The sequence below is a fragment of the Capsicum annuum genome, chromosome 5 (assembly GCF_002878395.1).
Source record: "Capsicum annuum cultivar UCD-10X-F1 chromosome 5, UCD10Xv1.1, whole genome shotgun sequence".
Lineage (NCBI taxonomy): Eukaryota > Viridiplantae > Streptophyta > Magnoliopsida > Solanales > Solanaceae > Capsicum > Capsicum annuum.
Window position 1 is genome coordinate 85,507,730 of NC_061115.1, and position 23,262 is coordinate 85,530,991.

Genomic DNA, 23,262 nt, shown 5'->3' on the forward strand with positions numbered 1-23,262 from the left:
TACTGTATTTAAATTGGCTGTATGTGACAGTCTTTAGATCTGAAGAACAATCTGAGTTCTATTGCTGAGACTGATTGACTATATCTTACATTCTGTAACATGAAACTGTGGGAAGTAGTATCTAACGGGCATACCCCAAAGGTGCTATATTAGCTGAGCTGGGGTCCAATCTATGCCCTGAATGGAAGGGTGTCAATACCGCACCACTGATAAGGACAACATGTCAGTAACCCTCATATAATAGGTAACTCTAGCGAGAATGGTGGGAACCCTCACATAATAGGTTAAGACACCTCATCTACCCTCATATAGCAGGCTACGATGTCTCAACCTATGCTGGCTACATAGTTCTGTAACGCAAGGATTGCTTCTAGGAATCACACCCTCGTATAACAGGTGAGTCCCCATCCTTGGGTTCACTCAATGATAATTCCTACTCCCATCTGAATAGATATTGAACATGATTTAATGAGCTGAACTGAACATGGACTGAGCTACTGAATTTTTATGGCTGACGAAATACTACTAATATTTGACAACAGACTGAGTCATGAGATCATGGAGATTTTTCCTGAGTCATAAGACTATCTGAAGTCTAAGAGTTCATATCTTGACTGAGAGTATCATGAAAAGATGACATGTATTTAGGCACACAACTAATATTTTAGGTACAAGTACCCCCAGGACTCGATAGAAGGAAACTGACATAACATGATTTACTTGAAAACTTGACTGTCATCATAATACATACTACCTTCATAGGAGCATTTCATCAAACATGTAATAGGTATGATCTTGTACCTTTATGGGGATTTCATGATATCATGCTAGTTAGATAATATTCCTTCATCTAGGCATTTAATCAAACATATGACAGGCATGGTATATGTAAACATCATTATTCAATTCTAATTTTATCATTCAATGGTTTAAATCTTAGGGTTGCATAAATCTATGGCTATAGTAATTAAATCCGCATAGAAACTATCAATAATCATGGAGTAGAATCCAATTTCACATCTATCAAACATGAACATGAGCATCCAAAACATAAAAATATATAGAAAATCCATAACTTGAGTTTAGAAAAGGGATTCTTGGACTTCATAGACGAAAAGAGTCCATGAATGAACGCTATGCATACCTTAGATCATGAAGATTGATGGTAAAACCTTCTTGAAATTGGACCTTCTATGAAAACCCTAGCTTGAGTTCTTGAGAGTATTTGAAAAAAACATCAATATTTTGGATGAATAAGGGCTAAATCCCGTGTTTGGAAGATTATATAGGGGGAAATTGACCCTTTTAACCCTGAACACTTTAGTTAATTTTCAGTAAAATTTCCCAAATTGGGCCCTTGGTGCGACGCGGCATTATCGCACCGTGTCACTGGAAAGTGACAATTAGGAAACTACACGGTGGCACGACACGGAGCTATCGCATTGTCACCTTGTCTATGACCTAGAATTTTGGCGGGATGCACCAGTATCGTAGAGTAACACTAGAATTTGACAATTTTCATTTGAGCTATCTCCGCGATACACTGAAGGCTCAGGTCAAACCCTGTCTCACTTAAAAGGCTCTAACTCTTCAGCCAGGTGTTGGATTTGGGCGAATTATATATCGATAGAAAGCTTATTCAATTTCCTATGTGATAGGAAGTGAAAATTATGGAAGTACCACGTGTATAAGAATGAATTCTTATTTCAAAGAAATTTCTAACATCCTTGAGATGATTTTCAAGCTAAGAAAAAACACGGGTATTACAACTACCAACCTGGAAGTTCTTTCCATCATTACCCTAATAACCCCCAGATTGTTGCATATGTTCGAGTATACAATACTCAGCCACATTATAATCTACGCTGAGCTCCAACACACCAGCATTTGCCAAGAATATTTTAATACCCCATATTAGTCTTAGCTTAGTTCACCCCATAGTGCATGCCTAAGAGGCTTAGCAGCTGAAAATCTAGCTAAGTATTGGGCACTTAGATTTATTGTTGGCCTTTTAACTTCAGTGATTTTTAAAGTAACCTTCTTGACCCCCAGATGATGCTTTCTAAGTTAATTCATGTTCAGGGGTGTTAGTAGTATATCTCGGGGAAGTTTTGGATTTTTTGAATGAGGAATGAGGAATGTTTGGATTTCATTTCCTAAACCTCACTACGATTGCATCACGTTGCAATGGGTATAGCGATGAGGAGTTCATCGTGTCGTGGTGGTTGACAAATCCATATTTCAATTTAGAATTTAAATCCTACAGGGGCATTTTGGTCTTTTCCCATTGCTCCAATCCGTGAAAACACGAGATTTATCACCAGTTAAGGCATTGTATGCCAAATTTCCTTAATTTTCTCTCCAAAATAAACCCTAGCCACCACCCATATTCATAAAGTTCAATTATTATTCCTTTAATAAAACTTCAAGAATTCAAGCTTCACCACCCAAGAATGTTTAATAAAATTAATTCTCTTGCAAGATTAAAACTTTAAGGTATGTTAATTGTTCACCCATGGGCCATTATTAACTCATGGAGTCTAAGAACCTATTTTTATGTTTTAAATCAAGAATTCTCACGTTTACAGGAATTATCTTTATGAAACTTGTATGAATTTTGAATATACATGATGTGTACAAGTGATTTTTGATTGAACTAAGCTTACACATTTGAATGATGGAATTTATCATGTTGAATCATTAATTTATGGTCTTAGTATTGAAGTTATGCTCCATCACATGTTTTAACTATCCTATGCTTTAATTAATGATCCAAAAGTGCTTGATGAAATGCCTAAGTAATGATTTTGGAGTAATGCTTACTTATTATGCTTTCAAATGCACTCATGTGTTCTTATTGTTATTGCTATTGAGTCCTGGAAGTTATGAATACCTAAAAACTTAGTTTTTTACATAGTGTCAGTATTTTCAGAATGGTTTCAGATAAACCATAAGAATCATCAGTTTAGTCAGTAATCAAGCTCATTTAAACTTAGATCAGTGCATAATTCAGTGTCTTTTAGTTAGGAGTAAACGTTAGCACCGAGTGAACATAGGGATAGTGTCTCCCCCCTCAGTAGGCATGCGACACTTGTCTCCTCCATCAGTAGGCATAAGAGGTTATAGTAGTCCCTAGGTTCCAAACCTACGGCGCCATCATAGACTTTGAGGGGTCCCCCAATAGTTAAGCATGACACCATAGTCCTTTCGACATTATATTAGTGGATCCACACATCCATTGTTAGTACCCGTGGCATGATACTGATGCCCTTCCAACTGGGGTTATAAGTTGTACCCTAATAGTCTATTAGGGCATGTCGATTATAGTTAGCTCCCACAGTCTCAATTTAGTATTCAGTATAGAGTACAATTTTAGGTATGCTTGGCCATAGCATATAGTTATCAGTTATTCAGTATCAATATTTTTGTACTTCAGTTTACAAACTATTTCAGTATCATGTTATATGCTTTGCCATGCATCCTCAGATTTTACAGATTTCACGTATACTATGCATCAATTATTTTATGCTATTGATGGGCAGCGGTAGAGGATTTTGATTGAGGCTTATGAGTCTAGATATACAATTTATCCGGTTTAACTAAGATGTATTATGACTTGAAGGAAATCTACTGGTGGAATAATATGAAGAGGGACGTGGAAAATTTGGTTGCCAAATGTATGGTTTGTTAGCAAGTTAAGTTTGAGAATTAGAGGCCTGGTGGCGTGTCTCAAGCGATAGAGTTGCCTATGTGAAGCGAGAGATAATTGATATGGATTCATTATGGGTTTTCTGTAGTCTCATGAAGTATGATTTTATATGGATCATTGTGGATAGGATGACTAAGTTTGCTTGCTTTGTGATTATTAGGACTAACTACTTAAGAGAGGATTATGTAAGTTGTTCATTCAGGAGTTTATGAAATTGCATGGTGTGCTAGTGTCCATTTTTTTAGATTGAGGTACACATTTTTCTTTACACTTCTGGTGTTGGTTCCAAAAAGGTTTGGGTACTCAGGTAAACCTTAGCAACTCTTTTCACCCTCAAATAGATGGATAAGCGGAGCAAACTATTTAGACATTGGAAGATATGCTAAGGGCCTATATAATTGACTATAAAGGTAGTTGGGTTAACCATTTACCTCTTATTTAGTTTGCATACAGTAATAGTTACCATTCTAGCATTCAATGGATTTTTTTGAGACTCTTTATGGTAGGAGGTATAGGTATCCTATTGGTGGTTTGAGGTTTGTGAGTTTAGTTTGTTTGGTCCTAACTTTGTTCACCAAGTCATGGAGAAGGTGAAAGTAATTAGAGAAAGGCTTAAGGACTAAAATTGTATGTAAAGTTTTCTAAGTGTGAGTTTTGGTTAAGTGTTGTAAATTTTCTTGTGCGTGTTGTTTTTAGTAAGGGGATCAAGGTGGATTCACAAAAAGTATTCACAAAAAGTTAAGGCATTTAAGAAGTGTCCTAGACCCATGACTCCAACCAATATTAGGAGCTTCTTGTTCTTGGCTGGGTATTATAGGAGATTTATGGAGAGTTTCTCATCTATTGCTACTCTACTAACAAAGTTGACTCAGAAAAAGATTAGGTTTTTGTAGTCTAATGCTTGTGAGGGTTGTTTTGAGAAGTTGAAGAATAAGTTGACTTTTACATCAGTCTTGACTTTGCCCAAGGGTACTGATGAGTTTGTTGTGTATTGTGATGTGTCCTGTATGGGACTGGGTTATGTCTTGATACAACGTGGTAAATAATGGCCTATGCTTCTAGGCAGATTAAGGTTCATGAGAGGAATTACCTGACTCACGATCTAGAGTTGGCGGGTGTGGTCTTTGCTTTGAAAATTTGGCGCCATTATCTATCTGGGTGCATGTGGATATTTATTCAGACCATAAGAGCTTGTATAATGTGTTTATGCAGAAGTGATTGAATCTCAGGCAAAGTCGGTGGCTCGAATTGCTTAAGGATTATAACATGAGCCTTCACTTCCATCTAGGTAAAGTTAATATGGTTGCCGATGCTCTTAGCAGGTTGTCAATGGAAGAGTATTTCTCATTGATGAGGACAAAATAGGGTTGGTAAAAGATATTCACAGGTTGGTTACTTTGGGGTTTGTCTCTTGGACTCTGAGGATGGAAGAGTGATGGTTCAAGTGGTGGTTAAATCATCTCCTTGTGCTGAGGTGATGGAGAAATAGACTTTGGATCCCATACTTACGCAAATTAAAGATGATATGGTTAAATAAAAGGTTATGTCATGACTAGGCCCTGGTTCAGGTCGTGACATGATTATTTCATATTTATTTCAGATCTACATATAATAAAGCAGAATAGTCTAGCCTATAATCAAGCTAAATAACATCTTGAGAACTCACCACTTGACATTTTTACAACGAAGGCTATTTTACTGATTAATAATTATTTAAGAATTATTTCATATTTATTTAGATCAATCTATATAATAAAGGAGAATAGTGTAGCCTATAATCTATCCAAGTGACATTTTGAGAACTAGTGACTTGATATTTTTACAACAAAAGTTATTTTGTAGATTAATAATTATTTAATGACTATTTTATATGTAATTCATATCTATCTATATATATATATATAGAAGAGGTGGTTTCGACCACCTCTCATGCAATTACCAAAAAAAACCCCTCCACTCCCACTTAATTACTTACCATGCCTCAATATATAATAATTTCATTGTTTCATCATAATGGTTTAAATATGTAATACATTCTATTAATTTATATTAATTAACTATAACTACATATTTGAAGTAAAATTTTTTTATTTATTTAATTGGCTATCATGTTCAAAACTAATTTGTTATCACGAATCACAATAATTAATAACTTAAAAATATTTAAAAGACATATAAAAATTTTATTGAATCTTATTATTTTAGCAATGCCACATAAATTGACATAAAAGAAAAAGTACTGCAAATCATAATAATTAACAACTTAAAATATTTAAAAGATATATAGAATTTTTAGTTGATTCTCAAAATTGTATCGAAGCCACAAAAATTGGGACACAAAGAGTAAATATATTATTTGATAATTACATAAAAATTATTATAAATCACAATAACAAACAAGATAAAATATTTTTTTAAAAATAGATAAAATTTCTATTCAAATCTCAAAATTTTATCGGTGCATCATAAATCATGACAAAATAAAAAATTATCTTAATTAATTGTAACTAAATATTTAAAGTAAATCAATTTTATTATTTTAATTGACTTTTATACAAAAAATTAATCTTTTTATTTATTTATTTATTTTAGTAAATTTAAATTTTAATATTATTTTTTTCTTATATAGAAATACTAATATTTAAACTTAACTTAAAAATTTTTAAAGTACAAAATTAATAAATTTAAATTAATAAAAAAAATTTCTAATGAATATTTTCTTAGAATTTATGTTGGGTCAATATGTATCAAGTTAAAAAGAAATAAAGAAAAATATATAGTAAAATTTTATTATTGTGAAAGATAAATATAATGCACTATCCAATAATATTTAATAATATCATATTTTGCATATGCAAATATAGCATCTCGTATTTAATTAATATACTATTTTGGTAAATTATTGATGATTACTATTGGATATGATAAAATTATACTCCCTACGTTCCAAATTATGTGTTGTTATTTAACGGGACACGATATTTAAGAAATATGTATTGACTTTGTTAAAGTTACAAAATTACCTTTCTTAAAAAAGGAGTAATAATATTTAAAATTAAGTGGGACCACTTTTAATTGAAAAAATAAATAAAAAAAGGAGTAATAGTATTTAAAGTCAAGTGGGACCACTAAGGGTAAAATTGTAATTGTGTTTTTATAAACTTACCAAATAAGGAAAGGCAACATTCATTTTGGGATGGACCAAAAAGAAAATGGTGACACATAATTTAGGACGGAGGGAGTATTAATTTTTATAGTAATAACATAATCAAACGCTCTTAATTAATTATTATGAGTCATCTAGGTATTAAGAAAATAAATAATATTTAATGAAAAATAAAATAGACATAAAATGCGAAATTAACTCTTAATATTTTAAATTAAATTTTTATTTTTTGAACGATGATTTTACTATATCACTCCTTATTATAAGTCATTTATGTATTAGAAAAATAATAATAACAAAATGATATGTCAACATAAAATATTTGATTGACTATTAAAATTATATTAGTGTCACATCAATTGAAATGGGACAGAAAAAGATATAAAGAAACATATATTATTTGAAAATGAAATAAAAAGTACTGTTAATAACAATAATTAACAAAAAAAGATTTAAAAATTGACTAATTTCTGCTGCTTTAATTGTGATTTTATTTTATCATCCGCAATTAATTATTATAAGTCACTTATGTATTGAAAAATTAATAATATTGAATCCATGATTTTACTATATATATACTCTGAATAGAAGTTTTTATGATATTTAAAAAAAAAATTACTACATATACTCAAAGGGCAAAAGAGTAAAACCACACAAGAGATAAATGTAGAGAAATCAAGAAGCACCAAATGGATTATTAACATTTGTAACATTCAACACATTTCTAAATGTTTCCAAATTCTACTTGAATCAACACATACACATAATAAAAATAATAAATAATAATAATTACATTTTACTATATCACCTCTAATTAATTATTATGGTCATTTAAGCATTGTGCCACATAAGTTAAAATAAAAAAAATATTATGAATCACAATGATAAAAAATTTAAATTATTTAAAAAATATAATTGGCTATCATCGACACAAAATTCTGGACAAGGAGAGTAACATATATTATTTAAAAAATTACATAAAAAGTATTATAAATTACAATAATTAACAACTTAAAATATCTAAAAACAATTTAATATGTTATATATTTCAAAGTAATTTCATGAAACATACTAGAAATCACAATAATTAACAACTGAAAAAATTTAAAAGATACAAAATATTTGATCGACTCTTGAAATTATATTAGTGTCACTGAAATTAGAATAGAAGAAAAGTATTATCAATCACAATAATTAAAAACTTAAATTATTTTTAAAATATAATTGACTATCAATGCCACAAAAATTTGGACAAGAAAAGTAACGTATATTAATTTTAAAATTACATAAAAAAATATTGTAAATTACAATAGTTAACAACTTAAATTATCTAAATACATATTAAAATAACATATGTTGAAATCATGCTAGATTTCGGATGAATCCTAGAAAAATATGCAATTCTTTTATTTAAAACTTTTATTTAAATATATCAAGATTGAAAAGATAATAAATATCTTAATGTTGGGATCGTGCTGACACGGGCCATGCTGCTCTTGTATATATAATAAAGGATAATAATCTAGCATGTGATCAAGCCAAGTGGCAGCTTGAGAACTAACACCTCATATTTTTATAACCAAAACTATTTTGTAGATTAATAATCATTTAATGGTTATTTCATATTTATTTCACCAATATATATACACACACACACATACACACACAAAAAAGAAGAATAGTCTAGCTTATAATCAATCCAAGTGGCATCTTGAGAACTAGCCACTTGACATTATGTACATATATATATACATGTATATATATATGTATATATATATACACATATATGTATATATATATATGTATATATGTATGTATATATATATACACATACTCGTACACACACACACACACACATATATATAAAATAAAGGAGAATTGTCTAAGCTATAATCAAGTCAAGTGGCACCTTGAGAATCAGCTACTTGATATTTTTAGAATAAAAGCTATTTTGTAGATTGATAATTATTTAATAATTATTTCATATTTATTTCATATTATGGTGAAAAATAACTAAATTTTACTTTTATCTCTATATATAATAAAGGAGAATAGTCTAGCCTATAATCAAGCCAAGTGGTAGCTTGAGAACTAGCCGCTTGATATTTTTATAATAAAAGCTATTTTGTAGATTAATTATTATTTAATGATTGTTTCGTATTGTGGCCAAAGGAAACTAAGTTTGACTTTTATTGGGTGAAAAATATTAAGATTGATTAAGATCGACTCCTATTTGGCTTATTTCATATTAATTTCCTTTTTGGTCAAGCTTATTTTTCTCCAAAAGTGTGTTTTTTCTTCTCAAAAGTGTTTATTTTGAAAAATTGATATGTTTGGCCAATCTTATGGAAGAAAATAAGTACTTCTGTATAGTAGAATGAACAGTTTTTCGTAAGTTAAAAAATAGTTTCTCCCTAAACACACTTTTTACTAAAGCAGTTATGAAAAAAAATAAATTAAAAGTGGTTTTGAAATCTTGACCAAATTGCTTCTTAAAAGTGTTTTTAAAATTTATTGGCCAAATATAAATTATTTTTCATCAAAAGTACATTTTAAAAGAACATTTGAAAAAAGCACTTATTAAAATAAACTGATTTTAGAAGCTTCCAGACTGGCTATATTTCATACTGTGGTAAGAAAACAACTAAGATTGAATCTATTGGATGAAAAATATAAAGATTTTCCCTTAAAATCACTTGATTACTTACTATTGACACCCAATTTTGGCTTAATTTTATTTCCTTAATTATTTTTCTATGTTTCTTGGTCCTAAATAATTTTTTCAAATAAATTTGTATTTTAACTTCTATGATTTTTTAAAAGAAAAAAATAGATTTATGTAGTTTCTCCTATCATTTTCAAATATATTTTTAAAATAATATATATAATTAACTATATACTATTAAAATCACAAAAAATTATTTGATAATCGCACTCACATTTTTCTCTAATTATATTTTTTGGACCATATCTCTCTCTCTCTCTCTCTCTCTCTCTCTCTCTCTATGTATTAAGTTACAAAATTATTATACTAAATTATTTATATAATTTATATACGTATATACTAAAAATAATTTTAGGATAATAAGAAATATCGATTAAACTAATATGGGTAGAAAAAGAGCATTTGAGCCTATGTTAATTCCATTTCAAATTCACTACTCAAGGCCAATTTTTATTAGGGGTGGGCATAAATATCGAAAAATCGAAATACCGAACCGAACCGAATTATTTTGATTTTTCGGATTTGTTTTTTTGATTTTTTGGTTTGAATTTTTTTTTTTACAATTTTGGTATTTCGGTTCGGGTTATGGGTTTTAGGTTTAGATAATTTGATTTTTCGGGTTAAACCAAAATTTTTAATATACCTTTTCTTGATTATATAATATATACAATGTAATAATATATTATTATTAATATATATTATATAATAATATACCTTTTCCAATTGCGTGCTGCACTGATGCATTGCTGAAGAATTCTTGTCTTTTTTCACCTGGATACGCTGTTTAACTCCTCATTTTTTAGCGTGTAACACATGCCAGGATTTTGTAACCTTATTCTCAGCTATGCCTACTAACATCTTAAGATCTGCGACTATCTACTTTGATTCTTGTTGTTGGTCATTCTAATTTCTAATGAGAATTGAGAAGTGCCAGGTTCAGCTCGAAGGTTTGTGTTTGGGCAGGGCTTGTATTGATGTTCACACTTATTCTATGAATATGAGTATCAATAGCTTATTGCACACTCACGTCTTCTGAAGTCGATCAATAGCTTACTCCATTTTTTATCATAGTGAAATTTTTGGGTATATTTTGTTGCATCATGTACTTTTTTATTTAAAAGAAGACAAGATCGAAAAACTAAAATTATTAAACCGAAATAAAACTGAACTAAAATATATATAAACCAAACCAAATCGAATAAATTCGATTCAATTTTCGATTCATATAAATTCAAAATCAAAAACCAAAAAAATCAAAATAAAAAAACCAAACCCAAACCGAAGTACCGAACGCCCACCCCTAATTTTTATCTTTCAATTTCAGCCAAAAGAGGCCCAGAAAATGACCCAAAACTTGGTCTATTCTCCACCTCAGTCTCATCAATCTACCCCCACACCATATTCACCAATCATGTGTTGCCACGACATCAAAGAAATATAAATTTCATCCAACAAACACAAACTAATCTAGTCCGTTAATTCTTTCCTAATCCAAGAGCCCCAAAATTTTCACCTTTATCAATAATTTTTATATATATTTAATTATTTATCATTCTTGAATTAAAATCAAAAGCGTTCAAAAGATCTAAATCTTGGTCAATAAACAAGTACCAAAACACAAGAAAAAGGCAAATGGGCGTCACTCTCTTTCTCAAATGTTGTGGTATTTCGTTCGGGACTTTGGATTAAAACGGACAAATAAGTTGTCCAATTAAGTGAGCGTCCTCTAAGTTTTTCAAATTAGGAGGGAGGGACAATTTTCTTTTGAGTTTTTTTTTTAAAAGTTTTTTCGTTTGAACAACTTTTCCCAGTTGTTGAACAACTAGGCATAGTTGTTTGACAACTTTGTGAAGTTGTTCAACAACTATCAAAGTTGTTCAACAACTGCGCAAGTTGTTCAACAACTAGGCGCATTTGTTGAACAACTGCGCGTAGTTGTTGAACAACTAGGTGTAATTGTTCGACAACTGAGGGAAGTTGTTCAACAACTACGCGAAGTTGTTCGGACATCTAATTTAGTTTTCGAACAACTATCCCAATTGTTCAAGGGACTTAGTTTTTTTAAGGGACAAGTTTGTGGGACCCACTTGTCCCCTTTTTCTAATTGGAAACTTGGAAGGCCTTTGTGGCTCATTTTTCTCGTTTCATTGCTGTCAATAATTTCACAAAGGAAACGACGACAAACACCCTTTTAATCTTTCCTTTCATTGCCTCTTCTCCATTGCCCCAGAACCATAAAACCTTTTCCCTAGCCATTGCAATCCCTGTAAGATTAGCTTTTTTTTTAATCTCTAGCCCGTGAAATGCAAAAACCAAAGATAGCAGTTCCCAAATTCATATAACAATGGAATAAAACAATTCAAATCAACCATTAAGAGCTAAGATTCGTCTAATATATAGAGGAAAATGAATCCTTTTAAGAGATTTGAATTCAAAATTCAAATCTCCCTTCTTAATCCCCCACATTTTTTAAAATTTTTTATTTTAAATCCAGACTTTCAAGTCTGGGTTTAGCCTATAAATAGAAGCATTTTTTAACCCCATCAAAACAGGTCTTGAAAATCAAAATTCAAAGAGAAGGTTACAAGTTTGAAGAGGGGGAATGGAGAGGAATAAGAAAAAAAGAGTGAAAAACTTGAAAAACAGAAAAGAAAGTTCAGAAAAAAAAGAAAAGGAAGAAAATTTTTTTTTAAAAAAAGAAAATCTGAAAGAAAAGGGGGCTAAACGGGAGCAGAAGTTTGGGGAAATTTGGAGAAACGAGGTCTGAGTTTGAGTTTGAGGAGTCTAAATTTATTGTCAGGAAATCCTTGATGTTAAAGCTCCAATTTCGCTACCCTAAAAAAGGTGTGAATTCAACATTTTTGTGTTTCCTTTTCATCTCTTTCTATTTCGTTTGCCTCGATTATGTGAATATGTGATTTTGACTAAGTTTTGGTCAAACTTGTGTTGTTGTTACCCACTACATAAACAAATTTGCTTGTGAACTCTGGTTGGGATTATGTTATGGTTGTTGATTCTGGATAATAGATTTATAGATAAAAAGATGTTCTTCCTGGTTTTATGTTCTCTCGAAGTGTTATTTTTCATTATTGATAGAGCGAGTTCATGAATTTGTTTTTTTTTTTAATTTTTCTTTTTTTTTTCTAAATAAGTGGTGTTTAGAAGTTGTGAAAATTGAAAGAAAGATTAATCCTGTGATTTCACTTTTGTCTACTTGTTTCGTCATTTTTGGATTTGGTATATCTAAAATTTATTTCTTTTTAAGTTTACAATGACGTTGCTTTCTGTAATCCCAAATCAGTTTTGATTGGATGTTTTTGTCCATGATTTTCCTAGAAAAAGAATTTGATAGAGGCTTGATTATATGGTTCCATTTTAGAGGTATGATTTCCTTCAAGTTCAAGTGGCGTTGAAATCTAATTCTCCATTCAATAACATTATGAGTATCATGGTTTCATGAATTTGGGTGTGCACATGCTAATTTATATATTTATTTTGTGCGTTTTTTTGATAATGAGATTTCCTAAAAGAAAAATGATGCCATCTTGAACCCGCTAACTTTTGTCTATTTTTGCCTCAAAGCCCTGTACCCAAACCCTGATTCCTATGATTTTAGTAAGTGCTAGTTAGAATTGTGTGAAGTTATGTTTGTGTATTGAAGTGGGTGGAATAGGTTTGTCAAGAAAAAAGGGAGAAATTCAGTTGGAGGAAGGCATTGTTCTCTGGAAATTTGGAATAGAAGGCAATATTAGTGTCGTTGGGTTTGTTGTAGTGTGTTTGTATATTAGATTGTCATGGTAAAGGAGGGATTATTTAGTTGCTAGAAAGAGATGGATGTTTTATATTTTCATGTATACCATTCCATGTATTTAGCTTATGGACTACGTATTAGATGCCTGGTTCAGTATTTGTCCAAAATCCATCAAGTTATAATATGTTAAAATGATTATTTTGAACAATTCATATATATTTCTTTTGAAGAAAGTTTTCTTTTTATATTATGTTCCTAACTTTGTCAACTGTGCAATTTGGTTGAATAATAAGAGGACTTCCAGTGGTTGTTTTGGGCATTCAAAAATATGCATATGGTTTAGTGTTTATTTTTATTCGTTTATGACTCACGTCTTTACTTGTATGTTTTATCCACGTGATTTTGTTTTGTTATTTTTACTCATCCTTATTCTTCTTTCTTGTTTCATGTGAACCCGAGAGTTGGAGTCTCAAATTGAAACTCCATCTCGACCCAATTATCGGGTCAGCTATAGGATAATGGTAGAGCCTTGGATTCGCAAAAATTAGACGCCCAATTCTGTTCATAGTCTAGTATTCCTTAGCCACTTTTCTGTAACGACCTAAAAATTTTGATGAAATATGTAAAATTTGTTATTTTGTATGATTTGACTATTTTACCCCTCTCTGTAGTTACATTATGGTATTTGTGGGGTGTGGGAGTGATTGACATGATTTTTGATGTATTTTGGTATCATTTATGCAATATTGTGGGTTTTGATGGTTTCGAGAGTCTTATTTTGGACTAATGTGGATATCTTTTGATTCGTGCGATGGATGACCAAACGAGACTATACCAGAGGCTCCACAATATCAATTTTAGGCTAGGTAGACATTTGGTTCGGGTCCCGGTGCACCCGAGCTCATTTTGACCTATTGATCAAAAAGTTAAAAAATTAAAAATATGGGTATGGGACCTACATTTTTCGAAATGACATCGAATGGAAAATTCAACTTTGCCAATAGATTCGGAATGTCGATTTTAAGGTGTTAGCATATTTGGTATGATTTTACAGCTTTTAAATCTCATTTTGTCCCATTTCGGATTTCAGGGGTCAACTTTGTGAAAATGATATTTTTTGAAAATCTTATACTGTCATCGCATCTGAAACATCAAATTTAGTATGGTTGTATAGTTTGTTTGCATGTATCGGACTCCGAACGAATTTCGGACACCCTATCGAAGTTTGATCGATAAGAAAAATTGTTATTGCAGAAAATCTCCTATAAATAGCAGCTTTTCACCTCCTTTTGACCATTTTGCACATTTTCATCTTGCCTCTTGGGAGTTAAATCCTAAAATAGTCAGGGAGCATGAAATTAAAGTTTGTGAAAGCTTGGGAAGCTAGATTAACACCCATTTCTTTGTTTTATTACGAATTTAAGGTAAGAATTCACTTTTTTTTAAGTAATTTCTTGATTGATTTTTCAAAACCTCAAAAATCTTAGTTCTTGATTTTAAACCCCAATTTCATTTTTTTTCACTTGAATAATATTTTAACCTTATAATTACTAGTTTTTCATCAATTTAACCCTTAAAACAACTTCAATTCTTGATTTCAACTCAGATTTCAAAAAATTTTATCCTGTAAAGCTTAAAAATAGTTTTTTCAATTTGAACCTCGTTTTTGACTCAATTTAACTGAGTTTCAACTGTAGATTCCCAAAAATATGGGGAACATGTCTTTGAAGTAAAGTTCTGATTTTGTCCTTTTTTTTTTGAAAATCCGTTTTGGGGGTCTGTTTTGACCTTGAACTAAAAGTAGTCAAAATGGGTGTCGTTGATTTTATTTTTATTCGTAAATTTTATATTTGATATTTTTAGTGGAGTTTGAGATTGTTTGTGAAAAGTAAGGTCGTGGGTTCGAAGTGTTGCAGACCGATTTTGGCTTTTGAGGTAGGTTATGGATTAACTCTTTCAAACTGAGCTGGGTAGTAAATGATGATACAAAATGTATTTTAAGGGTGGGAACTAATCATAAAAAATAACTATTTATGTGTTGTGCCCTGGGGCCTATATGTGATGTAATTATCGAAATTGAGTTATTATATAATATGGTGACCGTGTGGGCTCCTATGTGATATTAATAACATTGATATATGTGAATAATTATATTGTATTTTTAAGATGCTTAATATGGTACCATTGGTGTATTGTTATTGTATCATACTTTATTTGACATATGAGACATGTGGAAATTCGTGGATGAAACTGAAATAATGAGTGGATATTTACTCACATGATTGTGGAAATATATCATTGTTGTTAGTTGTGAAAATACTCATTGTGATTGGTTGTGAGCATTACATTCTTATATCATACTTATTCATGAAACATCAGTACCACCGTAGCAACATCTGAGAAACACTGGCAACACCTTTTTAAAACCCTCCCTGAGGGATGTGCTGGAGAGGAGATATTGTAATACCTTATAAACCCTTTCTGCTGGATGTGCCGGAAAGGAGATATGAGATATTTGGATTGTATACGGGTTGACGAACCCCCCATGGGTCCTACATTGGGGGGCTTGCCTCCATAGGCGTATACGGGGATTGTGCAATAATCCCAAAGGTTGTGTGATGACCTCGTGCATCATTATCATCATCATCATCATCATATACATTATACTTACTTTATTGTGTTATGTTATGTTGTATTGCTATATTGACTTGTCAACTATGTATTTATTGTATCTTCTTTTACTTGTATTTGATGATTTTGTATATGCATGTTCCCTCTTGTTCTTCTTATATGTGATATAATATGTACTTTTGTTCTATCTTGGTGTGATGTTTTAATATATGTGAGATATATTAGAACTATTAATGCAAGCGGTGTGGGATACCAATGTGGGATATTTTTAGATTGCGGGTGACATGCCCTTAGCATATATTTTGTATACTTTATTTACTACTTTGCTTGGCCGGCTTATGATACCTACTGAGTACAAATAGACTGTACTCATGCCTACTGTGCCCTTTCGATGCATATCCTAGATCGAGTGCGCCTCAACTTGCTTGACTCAAGCGATTATTAGAGCTTTCAAGGTAACAGTTGGACATTTATGCATCCGAAGTTCACCTCTATCTTTCTATAGTTTTTATGTCCTTATTAGTATTTGAAGACAACTATTATTTATTTGTGGTTATTTTTCTAATGTATTTGACTTCTTGATTATATTAGTAGTTCTTACACTATTGACACCTGCTTTTGAGCATGATTGGTATTTTGGATAAGTTCTTTTTGCATTGTTATGATTACTTATATGGTTTGACTTCATTCTAGAAGCCTTACCTTGGTATATTTCTATTTTTCTTTCCTTTTTTATTATTTTGGGTGATAGGTGCCATCATGACCTTTATTTGATTTGATAAGTGCCATTATAACCTTCATTTGACTTTGGTACCAATAATCACGGCGTTTCTAGAAGACTTGAGTATGTCGCAATAAGTGTCATCATGGCCTTTATTTTTCGATCGTGACAAATTGGTATCAAAGCTAGATTTTATTGCTCTCAACTATGTAAGAAGGGATGTCTAATAGAGTTTGATAGATTGATAGATTGGTATATAGATGTTCGTATCTATCTTTAAGAGGCTATAGGATGTCTCTAGGAAACTTTCCTTATTTTTATTCCTTACCGTGTGAAGTTTTTTCATATGTTGTGTTTTGAGTTATGTTCCACTCTTTCTGCTTAGATGGTGTTGACTAGGTCTTGCAAGAGTAGTCATGCAAAGCCTTTACCTAGTGGGTGAGCCTTGAGTCATGGATGAACTAGAGGGAAGGGACAGCCCTGTAGTGCAGCCCCATCTAGGAGGAGTGCTAGGGGACTCTCCCCTAAGCCTCATATTGACCAAGTTAGAGGTGTAGGTCCTACTCAGTTCTTTAAAGTTTGTCTTCCCCATTATTAGAGGGATTATTGGTATATTTGCTGACCTTTTTGGAGGTTTAGTTATGTCGGGTGTTCCTCTAGTTCAGAGTATGAATTCTTTTTTTGCACCTACTTCTAGTTTGGGTGCTCCTCAAACCCCGAGTCTATTCCACATTCAGTGTGGACATCTGACTATGGGCTTTTGAGATCAAGAGCTCAACCATCATCTATGTTACCTCCTCAGATGGGATCACAAACTGCCAAATTTATTATGCCTCCTCTTATAACTAGTGCAGTAATGTCTTCTAAAGATCAGAAGAGGTTCGAGAGGTTTACTTGGTTAGGGCCTCCCAGATTTGGTGGTGTAGTGAGTGAGAATGCCTATGAGTTTTTGAATGATTGCTGAGAGAAGTTGCATAATTTGGGTTCGCTTGAGTCTAATGGAGTTTCTTATATATCTTATTAGTTGAAAGATATGGAGATAGATTGGTAGAGGTCGCTTGTCAATTGTAGACCCTGTGATTCTCCCGAGATAACTTGGGATCAATTCAATGAGGTTTTTCTTGAGAAAGTTATGCTTTTTATTTTGAGAGACTATATGTGGGACTAGTTTGATCATTTGGAGAAGGGTTCTATTACAGTTGTTGAGTATGAGGTATGCTTCCATGACCTGTCCAGATATTTCTATGATAGCATTTCCACTGATTTTGAGAAGATTCAAAAGTTTGTAATGGGTTTGGATGTCTTCCTTCAGTTAGCTACATCTCAGATGGTTGTGTTTGGGGATTTTATTCAGAGTATTGTGGATCATGCTAAGATGACAGAGGGTATTCTTAGTGCATCTCAGGGAGGAGCCAAGAATGCACAATATTTTGGTGAGTTCAGGAGTCAGACCTCTCAAGGTAGAGCTTTTAGAGGTTCTCGTTGATACCATAGTAGGCCAGTGCAGACGACTTTACAGAGTTTAGGTGGTGGATCTTCTAGTTCAATTGTTCAGGATGGTCGTTTGGGCTTAGTTGTACCTTCTATTATTGAGACTTGTCGTAGAAGTTGCTATGTGTGTGATGAGATTAACCATGTGGCCAAGGCCTGTCCCCATCGAGTAGTTTGGTCTCCTCCTATTCCAACTATGAGGGGTAGGGGTGCTACCAGAGATACGAAGGGCAGAGGTAGTGGATCTCGAGGGGGTGGTCGTAGGGCCACCCAGACAGTGGGTGGTCGTGGGACCACCCAAGTAGTTGGTGGTCATGGTCAGTGTTATGCTATACCAGCTAGACCTGAGGCAAAGACTTTTGATGCTTTGATTATAGGTATCATCGCTATTTGTTTCAGACCTACAACTGTATTATTTAATCCTGAATCGACTTTCTCCTATGTGTCTGTATATTTTTCTTTGGGTTTTGATTCTGTTAGTGAGGCTCTTTCCATGCCTATTTATGTATCTACCCTGGTAGGTGATTCTTTAGTGGTGGATCGGGCGCATCGATCTTGTGTTGTGACTTTTAGCAGGCGTGAGACTTTGGTAGATTTGCTTTTATCAGATATGGTCGATTTTGATGTTATTTTTGGCATGGATTGGTTGGATCCTTATCATGCTGTCTTAGATTTTTTTTCTAAAATTGTGACTTTAGCTTTGCCGGGTGTGCCAAGGATAGCTTGGAAGGGTACACTTCATTTGGGTCCTAAGAGGATTATATCTTTTGTTCAGGCTTGCAAATTGGTTGAGAGGGGATGTTTATCTTACTTGGCCTATATTCGTGACACCAGTGTTGTTTTGCCTCCCTTCTTAGATTCTGTCCATGTTGTTTATGAGTTTATAGATGTATTTTCTACGGACTTGCTTGGTATGCCTTCGGATCGAGATATAGATTTTAGTATTGATGTTGAGCCGGGCACCAAGCCTATTTCTATTCCTTCTTATAGGATGGCCTCAGTAGAGTTAAAAGAATAAAAGGATTAGTTGCATGAGTTGTTGGATAAGGGATTTATCTAACCTAGTATTTTATCTTGAGGTGCGCCTGTCTTGTTTGTGAAGGAAAAGGATGGGTCTATACGGATTTGTATTGATTACCAACAGTTGAACAAGGTGACGGTTAAGAATAAGTATCCACTTTCTCACATTGATGATATGTTTGATCAGCTTCAGGGTGCTGCGATGTTTTTAAAGATTGATTTGAGGTTCGATTATCACCAGTTGAGGATTAGACCTTTGGATATTCTGAAAATAGCTTTTCAAACTCAATATGGTCATTATGAGTTTTTGGTCATGTCTTTGGGATGACCAATGCCCCTGCCACATTCATGGAGTTGATGAATCGATCGTTCGACTGTATCTTGACTCCTTTGTTATCATATTTATAAATGATATCTTAGTGTATTCCAAAAATGAGGTTAAGCATGAGGAATATTTGCGTATTATGCTTTAGATATTGAGGGATGAGAGTTTGTATGCTAAGTTCTTTAAGTATGAGTTTTGGTTGGAGTCTGTTTCTTTCTTGGGTCATATGGTGACTAAGGAAGGTATTATGGTTGATCCAACCAAGGTTGCAGCGGTTCATGATTGGGCTAGACCTACTTCTCCCATCGAGATTTAAAGTTTTATTGGCTTTGCCGGGTATTATCGGCATTTTGTTGAGGGTTTTTCATCCATTGCAGCTCCATTGACTAAGTTGACCTAGAAGAAGATTTCTTTCCAGTGGTCCGATACTTGTGAGGCAAGCTTTTAAAAGCTCAAGGATTTGTTGCCTTCAGCTCCTATATTGGCTTTACCTAAGAAGGGCGTAGGCTTTACTATTTTTTGTAATGCTTTAAGTGTTGGGTTAGGTGCTGTGTTGATGTAGGAGGGCAAGGTAATTGCATATGCATATTTTAAGTTGAAGTTTCATGAGAGGAATTATCCTACCAATGATTTGGAGTTGTGCGCAGTTGTATTTGCCTTGAAGTTGTGGAGGTACTACTTGTAGGGAGTCTATTGTGAGATCTTCTCAGATTATAGTAGCCTTCAGTACTTCTTCACTTAGCGAGATCTTAATATGAGGCAGCGCCGTTGGCTTGAGTTGCTTAAGGATTGTGACTTGACTATTCTTTACCATCTGAGTAAGGCTAATGTGGTTACGGATGCCTTAAGCCAAAAATCAACTAGTATGGGTAGCTTGGCTTATCTTTTGACCCAGGAGAGGCCTTTGGCCTTAGAGGTTCAGTCTTTGGCTAACCAGATGGTTAGGCTTGATATTTCAACACTAGGGCATATTTTAGCATTTATGGATGCTAGGTTCTCTTTGATGGAGTAGATTAGAGCTCATCAGTTTGATGATGGTTAATTGAGGTTGATTCGAGATAAGGTATTGAGTGGGGAGGCTAAGAAAGCCTTACTTGATTTGGATGGAGTTTTTTAGATTGGAGGTTAAGTTTGTGTGCCGAGCGTAGGTGACTAGATTATATTGATCTTGGAGGAGGCCCATTGTTCTAGATATTCTATCCATCTAGGTGTGACTAGGATATATCGTGATTTGAGGCAACATTACTGGTAGGGTGGTATGAGGTGAGATGTAGCGGATTTTGTGGCTCATTGCCTATGTTGTCAGCAGGTAAAGGCCGAGCATATAAGGCCTGGTGGGTTGCTTCATAGGTTACCCATTTCTAAGTGGAAGTGGGAACGGATCACCATTGACTTTGTGACTGGTTTGCCTCGTACATCTTATTGTTCTGGCTGTGTTTAGGTCATCATTGATTGATTTACCAAGTCAGCTCATTTTATTCCGATTCAAGTCTTATTCAGTGATGGGAGGTTGGCCCATATCTATATTTGTGAGATTGTGCATCTGTACGGTGTGCCGGTGTCCATTATTTCAGATCGAGGTTCTGTGTTAACATCTCACTTTTTGAAAGAATAAAATAGAGTTTTCACATAAAAATGGGTTTTTCCTAATTTTCCTAGAAAAATTTAGGTGGCGTCTCTAAAAATGAATTTTGAAAAACCCAATAGTCATAACGACCACCACACGTTGTGTTGTTTTGACGGGCTCGAAATACAACGCGACAGTGTGGTGACTCTGCTGGGGATGTAAACTTAGATTTTTACCTTAGTAGGCTTAGTTTAGAATTATTGTGCTTTTCACTGCGTTGCTTCCTTTATCTGCAATTATAACCTGCTTTGTGTGAAAGGACGCAGGCCAAATAAAAACTTGTGTTCCTTATTTGTTTGATCAATACTACTTGTTACTGCTTTTTCATTTACCTTTTTTCTATTGAGTCTTTGGTCATACCCAATTCATATACTGAACACGTGAGGGGTGTCCTGCACTCCACCGAACCTTCTTTGGATTCCTTAGTTTTCAAGTCAGTGCAATTAGGTTAGTGCACTTTCTCGCAGCTATTCAATCCTACTCTTAAACATTTAGGAAAAACTCTTACTCTAGAAATAGGACATAATGCATACACCTTAGGCAAAATAATCCAAGGTACCATTTCTACAGTTAGGAAGACACCCTTCACGTCAATGGGTTCTTCAAAACTCCATTGACACTATCTATATGAAAATGATTGATTGATCCGTCTGTTAAGACTGCAATAGATTCAGGACATTAGACTTACCCTCATTTTTGTTTATTCAGATGAAAATCAACCAAAACCTTGGAAACATTCAGATGATGTCCAAAGTCCCCTGGGTCCTAAGAAAATAGTAAGTAAACATTCGGGTAGCTCACATAGTATAAGTAATAGCGTATGTAAAATCCTTAATTGATCTAATGAAGCTGAGAGTAAACAAGTTGTTTATTTGGATGATGGTCGAATTTTAGGATCTAACCATAGCTACCTTTGGGTTCTTTGAGATCACGCCAATGTTGGAGGGAATAAGTTAAATTGCTAACTTACCATTGGTGGGACAAACACCTTTATCTCCACATACTACATTCGAAAGTGGTTTTCTTTGCTCATTGGGGTTAAGAGTTGGTCCGAGATTAAGAATGGATGAGGCAGGTTGGGTTATCCTAAGGTATCTTTTCGAGAGATTTAGTCGAAGAGAAAGCTACAACCATTTTCAAAATAAGTTGTTCTTTTCCAGGATCGATTAGGAAAGACACATGGCCATTGTTTTCACTATGGCATTTTTAGGTATCACGGTGTTCCCAAAGAGGGAAGGCTGAATAAACATCAATTTGCTTCTGATGGTTGTTTTTATGTGCAGAGGATCACCCAGGATGATGATCATTCCAATGATCTAGGTAGAAATCTTTCGATCATCATCTACATGCTCCAGGGGGTACAACTTCTTTAGAGGATGCAACCTGATGCTTCAAGTATGGGTCTTGGAGTACTTTTATAGGAGAAATATGTATAATGGAGTCAGAGAAGCGAGATACAACAAAATCCATAGTCATGAGCTCAGGATGAATGTGTGGGACATTCCAAATAGTGAAGAACACTGATTCCCTTTCTTGACTTTCCTTATTGGTAACCTCATCCAATAGCGACCGTAGATCAATGATCGGGTAATGTTTAGGAGACATTGCTGTTATTTCCTCAAAATGATCAAGCTAAAAGAAACCCATATTTATGCACCATTGAGGGGTTTTTTTACAGTTCAATATAACAGAATATGTCCCTCTATGGTCAAACACAACACTAGCAGAGGGAGATTATGAAGGAAGGATCCTAATAGAGAGACTCATAGATTTGATTGATGCATGGGGAGGAATTTTCATCTAAAGCATGGGGGTCGATTCATATTGCACCCCAGAATACTACACATGGTATATTGTGGAAGGAATTTTAGCTAGGCCAAGTTACGAATAACTTCAGGGGACTGCTGAGATCCACAAGGCAGATCAGATCTGGGACAACTCTTATACCTCATTCCTATATCCACTGCTATGTACCATTAGGTGATTCCAGCATCAATTGGTCATTTTATCCCAGTGGATAATGAACTAAAAGGAGAGATAGAGGAAGATCTAAAGAAAGACCCGAAAGAAGATCCGTTGGAAGGTATGCAAGATCA